Here is a 14,990-nt window from a genome sequence, read left to right as displayed (position 1 = left end):
ACCAATTATCGTTAAAACACACTAAAAGCTCCAATTAAATGGTACGATTAAGTGTAAAAATATACACTTAACACACCCCCAAACATGCCCATTCCTGAGAATTCGGGGGCCCGATGCGAGGTTTAAGGAACAACTAAAAACAGGGGCCCCTATTTGTTAAAATATTTTTTATAGGGTATATTAGAACTACCCCTGAGTTATGGTCAATTTACGAAAAAACCCCTCTTGTTTGGATAATTAAATCTACCCCCTCAACTATGTTTTTTTCTCACATCTCCACCCTTAAGGTGTCAAATTCAACATAATCATCTAGATTTCGTGGAATGTGCTATCATTTGTACTCGTTTTGTGTAAAAATACAGTTTCTGATGCACCACAATCTGATATATATACAAGCGAAAAAACACATATTATGATCATCTTGCTTCAAAATGTGGAGTTCAAATGGGATAAAACGGATAAAAAAAGTGATAATATTCCATATAATCTCGAAAATTCCACTAAATTTGAAACCGCAAGGGTAGACGTGTAAAAAGATTTATAGTTGAGGTGGGTGGTTGTAATTACCCAAACAAGAGGGGTAATTTAACCATACCTCAGGGGGGCCAAATTTTAGCAAATAAAATAAATATTTTAACCATATCTATATATAAAATAAATAATATAACCATACCTCAGGGGTAATTTAACCATATCTATATATATATTTTTAAATAAGTACTAATATATAAAGTGTAAATAAAATAATTTGGGGGCCCCAAATTTTAGCAAAAAATTGGGGGCCCTAGGTGACCGCCTACTTCGTCTCCCTTCAGAATCGGCACTGCCCCCAAACTTGAACTTTTGCTTGTTCTCAAGTAAAATCAACTTATAAGCAAAAACTCACTACCGCATCTTATCACATAGATTAATGACCAACTTCATGTTTTCAGAACTTGTAATTATAATGAAAATTCTTAGGCATTCGCAAGCTCAAAATTCAAAAGCACTTAGTCACTTACCAAAGCCAAAAACCACAAATCATACAATTGCTTCAAGCATCCAATATTTGCAAATTAGAGATAGAAAGAACTTATACTTACATGCATATATTTGACTCCAAATACTCCCCAAATTATTCTACTCAACTAATATTAAACATTAAGCTATTGGGATCATTGGGATTTTGTGGGAAAAATTACAGTTTATGTCCCTAAACTTTACCACTAAAACGATTTATGTCCTCAAACATTTCAATCCACGAAATATGTCCTCAAACTTGCCACTTTTGATCACTTTATGTTCTGCCGTTAACGTCGGCAGCTAACTTCGACGGAAATAGCACGCGTGGCTCACGTGACGTCTATGTGGCCGTTGAATGTCGATCTACAACATTCAGTGCCTACTTGGTCGACGAAACGTGATGTGGAGCGACACGTCATTCTCCTACCCTCTACTATTCTAAAATCCATAATTCTCTATATCCCCAATGAACCTGTAAATTCAATCCCTAAAACCCCATTTTGAATCCTTCAATTGAGGTGAAATTCAAAAATAGCAGAATCGTCTGTAAATCCATGGCCATTTTTCGTGGTGTTTTACCAGCAAAATAGCCCAATAAACAAATGCCGAATATTTCCTCAATTTCACTTTCATCTTCAGGCTGAAATATCATGTATTCTTCCACTTCATTGGGGAAGTCGGGGAGCTGGAATCCATTCTTGGGCACTCTATTCTTGGCGAAAAAAAATTATATGCAGCTTTTGCAGGTGCTGCATGTTTTTTTTTTCGGAATTGGTTCAGACATTTTGTCGAACAACTTATGGGCAGGTTCTGAAACTGCTGAGTTGGGTAGAATTTGTGCCATCTTCACCATCCTTGTGCTCGCTTCATCAAGACAACAAAGGGCACAAACATCAGCAAGTGAAGAATCACACGACCCCAACGTTCTAGAGACGGAGTTGGGAGAAGAATTAAAGCTTCCTCTAAAATCTTTTGCACGTGAATCTGCTGTTCTTTGAGAAGTGAAAAACTCTTCAAATGTGTGAATGTTTGGATTTTTTATGGGTTTATGACTTCGATTTTAGTATGGGTTCGAGCAAGAATGCAGATTGGATTGAAAATTTGGGAATGTGAATGAAACGTGATTTGGGATTTGGGATTTGGGAGAGTGAGTTAGAAGAAATTAGTATATTCTTATGCCACGTCAACATTTAATATTCAATATATTATTCCACGTCACATTTAATGGCCACATAGACGTTACGTGAGCCACGCGTGCCATTTCCGTCGAAGTTAGCTGCCGACGTTAACGGCAGAACATAAAGTGATCAAAAGTGGCAAGTTTGAGGACATATTTCGTGGATTGAAATGTTTGAGGACATAAATCGTTTTAGTGGTAAAATTTAGGGACATAAGCTGTAATTTTCACGGACTTTGTGGCTTTCAATTGTTAGGCTATTTGGTTCGAGGTAGGAAATATGAGTATATTTGGCTATTCTTCTTGAATTGAGGTGATTACGCCGAAATTTGAAATATAGTATTTGACACAATGAAGTCACCTCTAAGGACTTTAATAAACTCGACTCTTAAGAGTTCAAAAGTCTCCACTTTAGCTCTTCAGACAATGGATCGAGCTTTCAAAACAATTCAACAACTAGTCCTTACTTCTCCCTTCTAGTCTCTTCTTCTTCTTTGCTTTTTTTTTTGTTTTTTTTAATATATATATATATTTATATATATATATATATATATATATATATATATATATAGAGAGAGAGAGAGAGAGGTATATATATTTGTCTCTCTCTTTTTTTTTCTTTTTTTAAGAAGAAGGACTTTATAAAAAAATTCGACCGAACTCCAAGGGTTAATTTTTCAAGAATCTCCATCTATTCGACCTTATACACATTGGCTAAAAGAAAGAACACCTTTTCTCCCAGGCTCAAATCAAGTTTCTATGGAAAATTTCGATAAAAAGGTCGGCTTGAAAGGCTCAAACGGTTCAAAGAAGGCCCAAATCATATCCCAAATCACTCACTACCCAATACTTCGTATCATAAATGTCATAAGGTGAGTTTTAAAACCGAACAAAGCATGATCTAGCACAAATAAATTCCAAATTCAACATTAAAACGTTCAACCGAAGCAACGCACAAGGTGTGACTCTTAGCAATAATTCGTTTCTATGTTCCGTTGAATCGAAAGATAAACAAATATCTAATCATTATCAAAACAAAACAAGTAATCTCATCATCAAACATTGATCATCTCTCATTATCATAATTCATCGATGCATCAACCCAAGCAAATTTTTTTTTTAAAGAAAACAATTAATAAAAAGACAACAAAAACATGCAAACTAACAATCAATTAAAGCACAATTAAAACGCACATAAAAGAAAACAAATAATTAACCACACCAGAACTTAAAATTCACATTGCCCTCAATGTGATTCGCACGAAGTTTAAGGATAGAAAACACCTGATTAATTGTTTTGGCCATCGACGGGTTGCTCGCTACCTCCGCCTTGCTCGTGAGCATCACCATCCTCCTCTTCCTCAAATAGCTCGGGTACCGGCTCAAGAATCGGTGCGGGCAACGGTTCCAGTTCGGCGCACTCGGGGGTACCACACGCTAAATGGCGCACATAGCTTGGAGCATCTTCCCCGACCACCGTTGAAGGGATTCGATTGTGCTAACTTTGTGCTCCACCGTGGCTAAACGATTTCGAGTAATAGCCAACTCCCGCTCCATTCGCCTTTGAAAACGGTGGTCCGAACTTGTGCTTGGACCCTGGGGTGGAGCGATTTGTTGGCCATCGACAGGTTGCTCGCCACCATAGATGGGCGCCTTGAATTGTCGGGCCGCAAGGTTACTTATCGGCTTCCGGATTTGTGTGTCAATATCCGTCGTTTTGGTTGGAACCTTTGCTTTCTTGCATAAGTCGGTAACGAGGCAAGGGAAATAAAGCCCTTTGGAGTTGTTGGTCATGGAGATCCAAAAGCGATCGGATAATATTTCTCAAATGTTGATCGGTGTTCCCTTTAAAATGTAATATGCAAGAGCACACCTTTCATGGTTCATTTGAGTCCATGATCGAGTGGGGATGAGATTAGCGCATATGAAAGTAAGGCACGCCTTGCCTATTTGGTGGATGCATTTCTACTCCAACTCGTATTCCACATCGTTGGAGAATTCGGACCAAATTGGGGGCCCATCGCATAATACCTCTCCGAGTTGATCTTTTGTTACCTCGAGTTGCATTTATTCCCAATTGAATGCCTCATGTCGGGTGTTGTAGAAGGAGTTGATGGCTTTGGCACTCCAATCTACTCTCTTTCCTCGAACCGTGCTCGTCTTCCTATCCGAAGTTTGGTGGATATGGGTGTTGGCATAGAACTCGCGGACTAAGGACAAATTGATCGAATCCGCCGGTTCTAGCAATGATTGCCACCCTCGTCGCATGAATTCTTGATTCAACGGTTCAAATTGCGGTAAGGTGACCGTATATGCGCGCTCCGTTACGAGTTTCTTCACCGTTTGTTTGTTAAAAAGGGCCTTGGAGCCTTCAACACAAAAGGCATCGTCATCGGGAGTTGGAACTTGGTCGGCTTTCTTTCCCTTCCCCTTGCCCTTCGAGGTGCCTTCTCCGTCATGTCCTATTTTTCCCATGATGTCGAATATGCCTTGTGCAAGGGATTTGAGATGAATTGGTGTGTAAAATTTCCCCCAAACTTGACTCGGGCAAATCGTCGAACACCTTGTGGGCGTTTTTTGTTGAATGAGTGTTTTGAGAAATTGGCACCTTTCTTGAACCCTCCCTGCAAAATCAACAAAAACCCAAAGTGTTTAAGTGTTATGTGTATGTATTTTGTGAATTTAGGAGAAATTTTGCAAGAAAAAGTGAAAATTTTGAAAAGGTGAAGCTAGGGTTCGAATTAGGAGAGAGAGGGAAGAGTTGAGATGTGTGAGAGTGGAGTTGTGTTAACCCCTCTTTAATACGCTCCTGCCTCGTTTCGCGCGGCCATGTGAATAATTGAATTGTTTGCCGCACGGCCGTGCGAATTTCAAAACTGGGGCAATAGCATTCTGTTTCTCGGACGGCCGTCCGAGTTTCCAGTGTTATTTTCATGCAACCGCGCCCCAAGCCAAAACTGGGCAGTAACTTCTCCGATTTTCACACGGACGTGCGAAATGTTAGTTACTTTTTTGCGCGGCCGTGCCCCAACCCAAATTTGTACAGAAGCTCTTCCGATTTTTCACACGGCCGTGTGAAATTCAAGCCTTTTTTGGTGCGGCCGTGTGAAATGCAAAAATTGCATTTTGACCCCTGAAAATAAAAAAAATTGCTTATTTCATTAGTTTGCATGCTTCAAATAAAAAAACAAACAAAAATAAAAACAAAAACTAACAAAAATGAATAAAATAAAAGAAAGATGAAAAAAGAAAAAAAAACGAAATCTCGGGTTGCTTCCTTAGAAGCGCTAAGTTTACAGTCTTCAGCCAGACTTTGTCTGCTTCTTTGTTCAAGCTAACGCGACCGAAGTCACTTGGCGATTGAATTCTCCTCCCCGATAATGCTTGAGGCGTTGCCCATTGACCTTCAAAGATTTTCTGGTTTCGGAATCCAATAACTCGACTGCGCCGTGCGGAAATACTTCGAGTATAGTAAACGGTCCGGACCATCTTGATTTGAGTTTTCCCGGAAACAACTTTAGACGGGAGTTGTAAAGGAGTACCAATTGACCCTTGTAAAATTCTCGATGCAATATCTTGTTATCGTGCCAACGCTTGGTTTTTTCCTTGTACACACGATTGCTTTCATAAGCATTCAATCTCAATTCATCGAGCTCGTTGAGTTGCATCATTCGTTTCTCCTTGCATGCTTCAAGATCGAAATTTAGCTTCTTAATTGCCCAAAACGCATTATGCTCCAATTCAACCGGTAGATGACACGCCTTGCCATAAATCAATCGAAATGGTGTCATCCCAAGTGGAGATTTGTAAGTTGTACGATATGCACAAAGTGCATCGTCTAATTTTCTCGACCAATCCTTCCGGGTAGGACTCACAACTTTTTCGAGGATATTTTTGATTTCACGATTCGTGACCTCGGCTTGCCCGTTCCTCTGTGGGTGGTAGGCCAATGCGACCTTATGCTTTACACCATACTTGGCCAAGAGTGCCTCGAATTGTTTGTTGCAAAAATGAGTGCCTCCATCACTAATAATTGCTCGTGGTGTTCCAAAGCGAGTGAAAATCTGTCTTTTCAAGAAAGCACAAACCACTGCAGAATCATTAGTAGGAAAGGCGGCCGCCTCAACTCATTTAGATACATAATCGACGGCCACTAAGATGTATAGGTTATTGAATGATGGGACAAAAGGCCTCATAAAATCTATTCCCCATACATCAAAGGGATCTACTTCGATCATTGTATTTAATGGGAGTTCGTGCCTCCTAGAAATATTACCTACTCGTTGGCATCTATCGCAACTTGGTACAAAATTATAGCAATCTTTAAACAAAGTTGGCCAAAAGAAACCTGACTGGAGTACTTTTCTCGTTGTTCGCTCACCTCCATAATGCCTCGCATAATCCGAGACATGGCAATGAAAAAGTATATCTCTTTGCTCGCTTTCCGGTACACATCTTCGAATGACTAAATCGCTGCATTGTCTAAACAAAAAGGGTTCTTCCCAAAAGTAGAAATTCACATCGTGTAAAAACTTTTTTCGTTGATGAAAAGTGAGCTCAGGGGGAAGTACATGGCTAACTAAATAGTTCACAAAATCCGTATACCATGGTACTTCTTGATTATCTACAACAAGTAATTGTTCATCCGGAAAGTTTTCATTAATGCAAATGGTTTCTTTAAATTCCGTTTCTAGCCTAGATAAATGATCGGCTACTTGGTTCTCGCTGCCCTTACGATCACGAATTTCCAAATCAAACTCACTAAGACCCACCTAATAAGTCTAGGTTTTGCTTCTTTTTTTCTATCAAATATTTCAAAGCTGAGTGATCTGTGAAGACAATAACCTTTGTGCCTATAAGATATGACCTAAATTTTTCAAATGCAAAAACAACTGCTAGCAACTCTTTTTCAGTAGTGGTATAGTTCAACTATGCATCGTTTAGAGTTTTACTAGCATAGTAAATTGAATGAAAATTTTTATTCTTTCTTTGGCCCAACACTGCACCTACCGCATAATCACTGGCATCACACATAAGTTCAAAGGGCTCATCCCAATCAGGCACAACAATAATAGGAGCAGTTACTAACCTTGTTTTCACTTCGTCGAAGGCTTTGAGGCATTCCTCATTGAAGTCAAATTTGACGTCCTTCTCCAACAAATTGCACAATGGTTTGGCAACCTTAGAAAAAATCCTTGATGAACCGCCTATAGAAACATGCATGTCCCAAAAAACTTCGAATCCCCTTCACTGAAATTGGTGGCGGTAATATTTCGATTGTCTCGATTTTGGCTCGATCGACTTCTAACCCTTTCCTTGACACCTTGTGTCCAAGCACAATCCCTTTTTGCACCATAAAATGACATTTTTCCCAGTTGAGTACCAAATTTGTCTCATCACACCTGCGAAGAACCTTAGCCAGTATTTGGAGACAAGTGTCATACATATCACCGAAAACTACAAAAATCATCCATAAATATTTCAAGACCACATTCAACCATGTCCGTAAAAATTGCCATCATACAACGTTGAAAAGTAGCAGGAGCATTGCATAAACCGAAAGGCATACGTCTAAAGGCAAAAGTACCAAAAGGACAAGTAAAAGTGGTTTTGTCTTGGTCCTCGGGAGCTATGGAGATTTGGTTATAACCGAAATACCCATCTAAAAAACAATAAAATTCTTGACAAGCTAGCATATCAAGCATTTGATCAATAAAGGGCAAGGGGAAGTGGTCTTTTCGAGTGGCTTTATTCAATTTTCTATAATCCATGCAATTCGCCAACCCCTTACTGTCCTAGAAGGGATTCATTCATTTTTTTTCGTTTTTTATAACAGTCATCCCCCCTTTTTTGGCTACACATTGTACCGGACTAACCCACGCACTATCAGAAATAGGAAAATTAATACATGCGTCTAACCACTTGATGATTTCTTTCTTCACAACTTCCTTCATGATGGGGTTTAATCGCCTTTGTTGTTCCACTGAAGATTTATGGCTCTCCTCCAATATGATCTTGTGCATGCAAAAAGTTGGACTTATGCCCTTGATGTCAGAAATTGTCCATCCAAGTGCTAGCTTGTGCTCTCGCAAGACATCCAAAAGTCTCTTTTCCTGTAGACCTGTCAAAGATGAAGAAATAATAACAGGTAAGGTATCATGAGCTCGATATATATTTTAAATGAGAAGGTAAAACTTTAAGCTCAAGTTTCAGAGGTTCGATCACTGAAGGCTTAAAAGTGGCAGATAGCGGGAGTTTCGTTTCCAAACTTTCAAAGTGTGGCCTTGACATCGGAGAAACTGAGAAAGGCATGAGATTAATACTTGTTCCTAAATCAATGAGAGATTTTGCAAAGAACTTACCTCCGATAGCGACTGGAATCGTAAACTTACCCGGGTCTCCAAGCTTTGGTGGAATTGGGCGAGTGAGAATGGCACTGCATTGTTCGGTTAAAGCTATCATCTCATGCTCACCGAATTTCCGTTTCTTAGATACCATGTCTTTCAAAACATTTACCCAATAAGGCATTAGTTCAAGAGTTCGAGTAAAAGGAATATTAATATGTTTCATTCAATTGCTCAAGAAAACTTTTGTAATACGACTCATTCTTTGCTTTTATCTGGCATTGAGGATAAGGTAGCTGTGGGGTCGGCTTAGGCGCAACGACCATTTTTTCACCTGGTGGATCTGTCAGAATCTCAACTTCCTTTTCTTGTTGCTCCCCTCCATCCTTGTTTGTTGTCTTTTTCATCACTTCTTCCAATTGTCTCCCATTTCTCAAACTTACGGCTTTGCACTGCTCATTGGTGCCCTTTCGAGGATCTTCCGTATTTGACGGTAATGCACCGGCTGGCCTCGCGTTAAGTTGAGTTGCAAATTGACCCATCTGTGTTTCCAAATTTCGGATGGAGGCTTGAGTGGTTGTCATAAATTGCGCCACGATATTTGCAAAATATGCACCTTGAGGTGGAGCTTGAGGCGGATTTTGGAATCCGGGAGCTGGCCGTGAATAACTAGGCAGTTGACCTTGAGGTGGTGCTTGCATTTGTCCTTGCTGATTTCTTCCCCATCCAAAGTTAGGGTGATCTTTCCATCCCGGATTATAAGTGTTGGAGTACGGGTTCATATGTTGTCGGTTGGTGTCATTCACATAATTTAGAGACTTCGTTTCTTCTACGCACTGGTCGAGACCTTGGACTGCATGCACTTGTTGAGTCTGCAAAGCCGCTACATGCTTTGATAGCTTATCTAACTGGGCAGTGATTGTGGTGACCCCATCTAACTCCGAAATTCCTCCCATCTTAACGGCTCCATTGTTTGACCGATCCGATGCCCGCATGTATTTATTTCTTGCGATTCGCTCCAAAAGTTCGTATGCTTCGCCATAGGTCAAACTCATGAACATTCCTCCAGCTGCAGAGTCGAGCACAGTCCTCGAGTTATCTTGCAATCCATCGTAGAATATTTGCAGTTGGCGCCACTCTTGAAGTCCGTGGTTCGGGCACCTCCGAATTAATTGTTTGAACCGCTCCCACGTCTCGAATAATGCTTCACCGGCTTCTTGTATGAAGTTTTGTATTTCTCTCCGGATTCTCTCAGTTTTTGTTAGGGAGTTGTATGTGTTCATGAAAAGTTGTGCGAGTTGGGGCCAAGACGAGATGGAGTGCGGTACACGAGTTTGTAACCATTCTGGGGTTGCTCCTTGTAAAGAGTGTTTGAACAGGCGGAGTTGTAGTGCTTCATTTGATACTCCGTTCATCTTATGCGAATCACACGTTTCGAGAAAGTTGACCAAGTGGAGATGCGGATCTTCATGAGCTTAACCCGGTGAAGTTCCATTGTTTTGGAGCATAGTAAGGAGTCTCGCTCGAATTTCAAAATTGTTGGCTTCGATGGGAGACTGGTGGATGCTTGATTGAAACCCATTGAGTGTTGGAACGGTGTACTCATGCAATGCTCATTGACGAGGTGGTGGATTAATTAGCTGCAGTTGCTCTTGCTCGTTGACGATATTTCCTGCCGCATTCGGTAAGCGTCCTTATTCATCTCCCCTGCGGGAACGTTTTGAGCTAACCGTTGATTTCTCCTGGCGTGCCTAAACGTTCGCTCAATTTCGGGATCGAAAGGTATCAAGTTCGTGTCGTGTCCTCTTCGCATAAAAAGTACCTAAACAAAAATAATAAAAAGTAAATAACCAAATAAAATAATAAAATAAAATAAATAAAATGGCTGAAGTAAGAAAAATTGCTCAAATTTAATATTATGATAAATAGATAATTTAGCCGTATTCCTCGGCAACGGCGCCAAAAACTTGTTGAGCTAAATACCTAACACGCAAGTGCACGTATCGAAAAGTACCTAGAGTCGGATGTCGATCCCACAGGGAATACTCAAATTACCTAATCCTAAGTACCAAATTCTAACAATTATGATTTTTATCCAGCCTACGCAAAGTTGTCAAATTTAATCAATTAAACAATTAAACTAATTAAGAAAATAAATAATCATGAGAAAATATCAACATAAAAACGGATCTAGGATTTTATCTTCCCCCTATGCGATAATTCTTCACCTAGTTAATCCTCTATCATGCAAGTTATAATTCGTGATTATTAACCCGAGACGCGAAATTACTCATAACCCGTTGTCTCGTGTATTATGAGTCTATTATCTATAATCGATTCACTATATGTCTATGCAAACTAATTATGAATAAAACATTAACTAACAAGTCTCGTAAACGGCTACCTAAGGTGATATATGTATGTCTACGACACCACATGCAATTGACACACTCATCCGATGAAAACTACTCGAACTCCTATCCTTGTACTAATTATTAAAACGATCTGTCGATTCAATTCTAACAATAACATATAGCAACATAAATTAGCTAAGTTCATGCGCTAAATAAGATCAAATAGAAGAATAATCACGGAATTTAAACTTGAATAATATTAGAAAAAATAGGTTCGAATCAATAAAATCCTAGATTAAAAACTTAGCTACTCATGTTCTCTACGAAAAGCATAATAAAAATACGAAAAATCATAAAAGTTGAAAACAAAAGTAAAGGGAGAACTATGATGAAGATTCGTCGAGTCTTTGTCTTCGTTGCTCCGTTCTCTTGCTCCTAGATTCCGTGTAAAAGGATAAGACCCAAATTGTGTGCTTCGCTTGGCCTTATATAGGGTGTAAAAATACAAGAAGACAGTTTCCTTGTGTAATTAAACTTCCCTCACTGCGCCTCTTCGTGATCTCGGACGGCCGCACCAGATTTAGTGTTGAAACTCAGACGGCCGTCCGGGCTTCAAATCTTCGAATTTTTGATTTTTTTACTTTTGGCCCATTTTTCTCCGAAATTGCAGTTTTTACCCCATAATTTCCGAATTCTTCAATTTGTACCTAAAATACAAATAATTAACATTTTAAGCACCAATTATCGTTAAAACACACTAAAAGCTCCAATTAAAAGGTACGATTCAGTGTACACATATACACTTAACAATTACAATCATTTGTTTTTATTTCATTCATTACTTAATTAATTTGTATTATCCGCAGACTACTACGTAATTTTAGGGTTTGTTTATTGTTGGCACCAGATTTCTGTTTGTGAAGATTGAAGAAATCCGCCATACGTGGAAACTAAAGATTGGCAAAGATTTGTTTTCCTTGTTTATTTTGGAATTAATTAGAGTCCTATTCTTGTAATATTTTTATTAGGACTTTGATTTATTTCCATGTATTATATTCTAGTTAGGTATCTTTTGTACTTATCTAGAATAGAAGTAGAAATCGACTAGGATTCTATTACCTAGTTAATCGATTTCTTAGGGCCCAAGTTAGGTTTAGGGTGGTGGATTCCGTGCCTATATAAGGCCCTCAACCTCATATGAGTCCCACGGAGCTTTAATAAGAAAAATCCCAGCATAAAGGCTTTGAAGGGTGCAGCCCGTGCTGCAACCCCGTCGGCACATCAGGTGTGGCAACAGAACAGGTTTCTTCTACCGGGCCATAAAAAAGATCGGCGTTTCGGGAGAGTGCTTAAAAGATCTCGGGAGAGGTTGATCCGCCGTTTGAAGGGAGTTCAACATTGGAGGAAGTCCAAGAGTGCGGATGGAGGAATTGCTTTGATTATCAACAAGTTCGAGTCGTGTGCAAGAACGGCGTATCACATAAAGAGGGAGTCTTTAGTGTTTTATTAAGTCCTATTAATGTACACTTAAATCTGAACTAGTTTTGCAAGTCCTCGTGGATATAGGGTACATTTGTATCCGAACCACATTAAATTCTTGTGTTCTTTATTCTGCTTTTAGTATGTTTATTACTGTAACAACACAAGAATTCTGTTACCACACCTAATGTCGTAAGACGTAGTCTCTCTCTACAGTTGACTAGAATTCCATAGGCATATAAAATCAACATTTATTATCGGCAGACTACTATTTATTCTTATGTTTTTTTTACTATTATGCCCGTATTACTACTTATTTTTGTTTGTTTTTAATTTTTATTTTATGTAAACATCAAACAAATATATTACATAAAACATCAAACAACACATAACTACATAAAAGAAAATATATCAACTTCTGTTTAGAATGAAACATCAAACAATACAAGGAACTACATGCAAAGAAAATACATCAACTACTGTTTAGAATGTCGCACGCTCGACGTCTACCTCGCCAATGCATCGTCAAAATCTATCAACTCATCTCTCGAGTTACATAGTTCCATTACTATAAAATGCTCACTATGATCAACTTCAAACATAGAAGAATTTTGTTGCTCTTCCTCAAACAATTGTAAAACAAAATAACGTTAAAACTGCAAAAGTGCTTGGCGCCAAACGGGGCGCGAAAAACAGTGTTATGCGCCTAAACCGGGTGCGGAAAGGCCGACTAGGCGCCCACTTTGGGCGTGGATCGGTCTTTTTCGCGTCCAGTTTGGGCGTAAAAATCATTTTTGGCGCCCACTTAGCTCATGAATCACGTTTTCTCGATTTATAGAACGAAAATAAACAAATTTTGACCTCATTGGATTGTGTATGTCGATCCTCATCTGATGCACTCATTTTCCTTTGTTAATCGCTACAATAAGATGGATTTTAGGACGATTTCTTACATAAAAGTTTGAGAGGATTTTTTTTGCTAGAGAGAGAAAGAGGGGTAGATAGTGAATTATTATAAGGGGGCTTAAGATATAGGTATCTAGTGAAAAAACTTACTAGAACTAAATGACAAGTCCAACTAAACATTTGCTTCACATCATTTACAAATTTCATTCCAAAACTGCCCCCCATATATAAAAAATGAAATATGCACCAAGTATATTTAAACTGCTTTTATCGTTTGTTATTCTGTATTTAACATTTTCATTTTTGCATCTAATATTTTTGTTATAATATTTTGTTACGTAGAACGTGTTTCTTAGTTTTGTTTTCTTTTTTCGTATTTTTTACTTCGTCTGATATTGAAGATTAATATGTCATATCTTTTTAATTTGCTTTATACATTTTTAACTTTTATTTATTTGTTTTTTATTTATCGATAAATGCAGAATATGAATCACAATATAGTCATCCATAGTTCCACATAGTCATTTATAGTCATCCAAGTCATATATCCAACTTCACAGCACACTCTATATATATATATATATATATATATATATATATATATATATATATATATATATATATATATATATATATATATATATTACTTATAGTAACCCATAGTCACCTGTAGTAACTCGTAGCCACATGTAGTAATCCATAGACAACTCTAAATATATATATTCATAGTAACCCATAGTCACTTGTAGTAATCCGTAGGCAACTATAGTCACTCTGAAACCTTAGATCCGCCCTCTTGAACCTTCGCGCCGATCTTTGATTCACAACACCGTAATATTCGTAAACTACTATAGTCATTCTGAAAATCTTAATATCACCCTTCTGAACCCGAGAGCCGCCAGCAAACGAAGATCAACGTCATAAGCAATTAAACACACAACTACCATGGATTCACCCAGCCCTTGTCGCCGCCGAAAACGTGCAACAAGCAGACCAACGTCGTTGAAACACATCGCCAACCCTTCCATGTCGCCCCCTAACCACCGCGTGCACAAAGGATGATGCAATCTCCCCTTCCCACCAGCCTTAGGCGAGTCGGGGACTGCAACGCCGCCACGCAAAGCTCCTTCAGAATTGTTGCCGCCGTTGGTTACAAATATGTTGTTCCTCGCCTCAGAACATCAAAAATTCAAATCCACTAAAGATACAACAAAAGGAAAAAAAAAAGGGAGTGAAGGGGAGATGTTGGGTGGCACAAAAATAAGAGAAAGAGAGAGAAGGGGAGCAGATGGGTGGCGCAAGGGGAGAGAGAGAGAGAGAGAGAGAGAGAGAGAGAGAGTCATGTGATATTTTATTAGGTATATTAAGGGTATTTTTGGGTTAAAAGAAAATAAAAGGGTGTATGTCAAAATATGTTTAGAACTAAGTTTAGTTACACTATTCTATTTGAGGTTGTCATTCACATCTAGTTAGATTTGATTTGAGAGGTGTCATGCATCTTACCCCTTATTATAAACCCATATTCATAAAAATGTTACGGCAGATATCAAGTCCCTTATATTTATTATATTTAAGGAGGTAACGTCTTTATATAAACTTGAGCTCAATTTCACCGTCATTCTTTGAGATTTAATAGCATCATTGATTTACAGTTTATTGAGGCCTATTATGCGTTATAAAGAAGAAGATACGTAAGACATCTATGTTAACTGAGATAAGACGAATATA

This window comes from Erythranthe guttata, chromosome 1 (assembly GCF_056151865.1).
Source record: "Erythranthe guttata isolate IM_541 chromosome 1, IM_541, whole genome shotgun sequence".
Taxonomy (NCBI): Eukaryota; Viridiplantae; Streptophyta; class Magnoliopsida; order Lamiales; family Phrymaceae; genus Erythranthe; species Erythranthe guttata.
This window is presented reverse-complemented; position numbering follows the sequence as displayed.